This window comes from Sprattus sprattus (genome assembly GCF_963457725.1).
Source record: "Sprattus sprattus genome assembly, chromosome: 13".
NCBI classification, from domain to species: Eukaryota; Metazoa; Chordata; class Actinopteri; order Clupeiformes; family Clupeidae; genus Sprattus; species Sprattus sprattus.
Genome location: NC_137911.1, coordinates 30,048,583 through 30,053,582, shown reverse-complemented (window position 1 = coordinate 30,053,582; position 5,000 = coordinate 30,048,583).

Below are 5,000 nucleotides of genomic sequence, written 5' to 3'. Positions count from 1 at the left end.
GTAGAACTGTAATATAGAGACGTTCCCCTTAGTACAACTGTAATATAGAGACGTTACCCTTAGTATAGAGACATTCCCCTTAGTAGAACTGTAATATAGAGACGTTCCCCTTAGTATAACTGTCACAGCTGCCAGGTCTGTGTGTGGGCTGATTGCTCCTCTGCAGGCCCACACAGAGGGAGGGGGGGCTGGGGGTGTGTGTGTGTGTGTGTGTGTGTGTGTGTAGGGGGGGGGGGGGTATCTGTCCTGGGATGTGGAAATATGAAGCGATGTCTTGGGATGTAGGAATATGAAGAGACGTCGGCCTTTGAAGCGAACTTCCCGTGCCAGGTGTTTAATTGGCTAATTGAACCGCCAATGTGAGCAGAGCCAAGAGTTCCGTGATAATCCAGTTCAATGTCAAGCAGCATCTCCTCTCCGCAGCCCACCACACTCCAGCAGCCTCTGTGCACACACACACACACACACACACACACACACACACACACACACACACACACACACACACACTGACACACACATGCACACACACACGCACACACACACACACACACACACTCTCATTAGTATGCCAGTCAGTGTACAAGAGTGACAATGGATCACACATTCATTACCACAGCTCTAATTAATGGTGTTAAAGACTCCCAAGAAGAAAAAAAATACAAGGGAAAATATCCACCTTTTCTCCGCCTCAAGCATACACACAATGGCCTTTCACACACACACACACACATACACACAATGGCCTTTCACAAGGAGCTGTTGAGGACTGTTGAACTACTCTGAGAAAAATGGCTCAAATCAATTTTGAGGCTGGATCTTAAGTAGTTCTGTCTGGATGCATTCATACTGCGTGGCTGGCTGAGCAGAGAGACAGTTCCTCTAACAGGATTTGTGAATGTAAAGAACGTTGTATTCCGCGAGTGAAGCTCTCTGTTCTCTCTCTGTGTGTGTGCTAATCCTCTCTCTGTCCTCGCTCCTGTCATCATTGTGTTTCCCTGTGTTCGAGCGTATGGAAGAGTCACAATCGCAGGCAGGCAAAACGGCACCAATCACGTCCAGGACCCCCGTCTAAACTCCCTCTCTCTTCCAGCGCGATGGAGAAGACAGGAAGGGTGAAATTGTCTTTGCCGCCGTCGCCCGACGCCCGCTAAGACGGAATCCATCGCAAGGCCATTGACACTTAATACTCGTCTCCGCCTTTTTGGAACACGAGCTTTGTGGGAATGATAAATCGGGCCAGTGAGCACTTGTAATAACCCCTAGCATGCAAATGAGATGAGAAGACGAGCAATAAGGAGACAAAGGAGACATTAGCCAGGGCCGCCGCCGATCCAGCCTGGACTAGCCGGGGCTTCCGAGGCCTGAAACAGGCAAATCCACTGCTTTTCTCTTCCCCCTTCCGCAGTCAAAGTGAATAATAACAGGCCTTAGAGGGACGACCTTCACTTGCCCTTTGAACTGGAAGTTCTTTTGTGTGGGGGGAGGGTGGTGGTGTTGGACTGTTCCCAGTTTATTTGACCTGGTATAGTGTATTCCTAGTTTATTTGACCTGGTGCAGTGTATTCCTAGATTATTTGACCTGGTGTAGTGTATTCCTAGATTATTTGACCTGGTGTAGTGTATTCCTAGATTATTTGACCTGGTATAGTGTATTCCTAGATTATTTGACCTTGTGTAGTGTATTCCTAGATTATTTGACCTTGTGTAGTGTATTCCTAGATTATTTGACCTGGTGTAGTGTATTCCTAGATTATTTGACCTGGTGTAATGTATTCCTAGATTATTTGACCTGGTATAGTGTATTCCTAGATTATTTGACCTGGTATATTGTGTTCCTAGTTTACCATTGTAGTGAGATGGCCTTCCATTTCGATGACATATTTGCTTGAATTAGCTTGAATGTCTTTTAAAACTGCCATTTGTGGATGGGTGAGGCCATTTCTTATTCCACTTTATTTCATTGCGGACGGAGCCTTCCATGCCCCGGTCCCCTCACCTCTGTTATGTGTGTGTGGGGAGGGTTGGTGCTGGGGCTCCATCTTAAAGTGTTCAGTTGGAGTCCTTAAACTAAATGTGTTTGTTGGTGATATATAGAGTATATGAGTTCCTGCTCTGCTATTGCACAGAAGGTATATTGGCAACCAAAAACTAAAACGTTAAAATGTTTTATGATGATTCTGATTATAATAATGGATTCTCTCCGGTATATTACCTGACTAGAGTCAGTGGAAGCTGTTGCTTTTATGGCAACATTACATGCAGAAACAGTAACATTACCTATGACTAATCTGGCCATTTGTCTCATACTAACACAGTAGACTGATTGGTTGTAGCCCTCCACAATGATCCTGGTTTCTGCAAATCTACCCGTGTTGGAGCACTCAGGCGATATGGGGCCGAGTGGGCTGAGAGGTAACCTTTTTCTCTGGCGTGCTCCAGCCTTCATCACATGCAATTACCCCATTTTTAAAGATATCATCAAGGTCAAGTTAAATGCCGAGGTCCCCTAACAGCCACGAGACACGGCCCAGGTTGAACATACTCATCACATGCTAAGTGCAGCTCCGCTAATTGCTAATTTAGTCTGCCGTTTCATTAGGAAATTATTTATGCACACAATGTCAGCCCTATAAAGCATTACATGCTTTAGTGAGATCTTAATGGATGTGGTCATCCATTTTAAGAAAAGAAAGCTAAGATGGTGCCTCCCTCTGCAAAAGCAGGCCAGCACATTATATGCTGTTTACTCAGACGGCACACACACAAGAATGTGTGCTAGTTTTTTTTAGGTTGTTGCATTCCGGGTTCTGGAACACTTTTAACGATCCGTGTGAATGTTCCAACCCCATGTCTGGACACTTGTACGGTCTGTGTTCCCTTAGAGGATCAGTACATAAATCTGGGCCGATGCTGGAGGGCCGTGAACTGGCACCCAGACCAATCGATAGCCAAGGACAATCCTTACATATCATCACACACGAGGCTAACCCTTTAGGGGTGCAGCTAATGACTCCAAAGTCTTAAATTTCTTTTCTTTTCATGAATTACACACATGGTTTCGGGAGTTTGCCGACTGATGATTGACGGACTTTCCCCTGCACTTCCAGCAGAGAAACAATGGCAGTGAACATGTGCGATCCGATCCAACGGCGTCGATGATTTAACTATTAATCGTTGCCGACGATGATTTAACTATTAATCACGTTGCCATTGGAGGCTAAGGCCGTGATGCGGTACATACAAGAAGTTACATTTAAGAAGAAGTTACATTATATGTGAAACAGTGATTTCCAAAATGTGTTAAGTAAACCCATCTAACAACTATTACATTGTAACATCATTGTAATTTCTGTGTAAGCTTTGCTTCGATTGGCCAATACAGATGTGAAGGCAGTGCTTGTAAAACAACATACAACATATACCCATAGGAGAGGGATTTGCAGTGAAACAGACTGATATTAATATTGCTAGATCATTTCTACATCTGCTCTGCTGTCATCACTAGATCATTTCTAAATCCTCTGCTGTTGTATTTGACCTGGTATAATGTGTTCCCAGTTTATTTTAGCTGGTATAGTCTGTGTTCCCAGTTTATTTGACCCGGCATAGTGTGTTCCCAGTTTATATGACCTGGTATAATGTGTTCCCAGTTTATTTTAGCTGGTATAGTCTGTGTTCCCAGTTTATTTGACCCTGTCTAGTGTGTTCCCAGTTTATATGACCTGGTATAATGTGTTCCCAGTTTATTTTAGCTGGTATAGTCTGTGTTCCCAGTTTATATGACCTGGTATAGTGTGTTCCCAGTTTATTTGACCCGGCATAGTGTGTTCCCAGTTTATTTGACCTGGTATAGTGTGTTCCCAGTTTATTTGACCCGGCATAGTGTGTTCCCAGTTTATATGACCTGGTATAATGTGTTCCCAGTTTATTTTAGCTGGTATAGTCTGTGTTCCCAGTTTATTTGACCTGGTATAGTGTGTTCCCAGTTCACAATTGTAGTGAGTTGGCCTTCCATTTCAATGACATATTTGCCTGAAGGATGTTTTCTTTTTGTCTTTTAATACTGCCATGCGTGGATGGGTGAGGCCATTTCTTATTCCACTTTATTTCATTGCGGACGGAGCCTTCCATGCCCCCGGTTCCCCTCACCTCTGTTATGTGTGTGTTGTGTGTGTGTGTGTGTGTGTGTGTTGATGTTTGTGTTGATGTGTGTGTTGTTCCGCAGCCCCAGTGTGTGACCCTGTGTGTTCGCAGCAGAAGTCAGAGGGCAATAAAGAACCAAATTGGGAGGTGCTTTTAAGATAATCATAATCTCTGGAATCCAATTCTATATCCTATTTACCAGGAGCGTAAGCTATTCAAAATTAAAATGAGTCTATCATCCGTGAGTATCATAAACGGCACTTTATGAGGATTAGAGGATTTTGAAGCCCATCTGAACATATAAACAGCCCTGCATATTTTCTCTCCATCTCTACCCTCATTTGGTATTTTTTTGGGAGGGTGGGGGGGGGGGGCTAGGGGGAAGGGGAGGGGCATAATTACCATGCAACAGTAACAAAAGTGACATGTTTGAGGAACAGATAAAAAGACATAAATTGGCTGGTAATGGTGATATTTCCTCATCTCTAGAAAAGCCCATTTATTCTGGCTCTCAACAAATCAAGGCGCTGTCATTCGCCACTCTCACACACACACACACACACACACACACACACACACACACACACACACACACACACACACACACACACACTCACACACACTCTCATCTTCTGGCCAGAGGGGCCGCGACAATTTCTCGGCGTAAGTGAGCGGGGGAATGCAGATGAGGTCCTGGCTAACGACGACGACGGCGCTCCGCTCCTCTCCGCTCCTCTCCGGGTGCGGGCAGCTGCTGCTCGGCACAGACACACACACACACACACACACACACACACTCGGCCTCCTCCATTTCTAAATCACCCGGTAATGGGGGCAGGACCCCGGCAGCACTA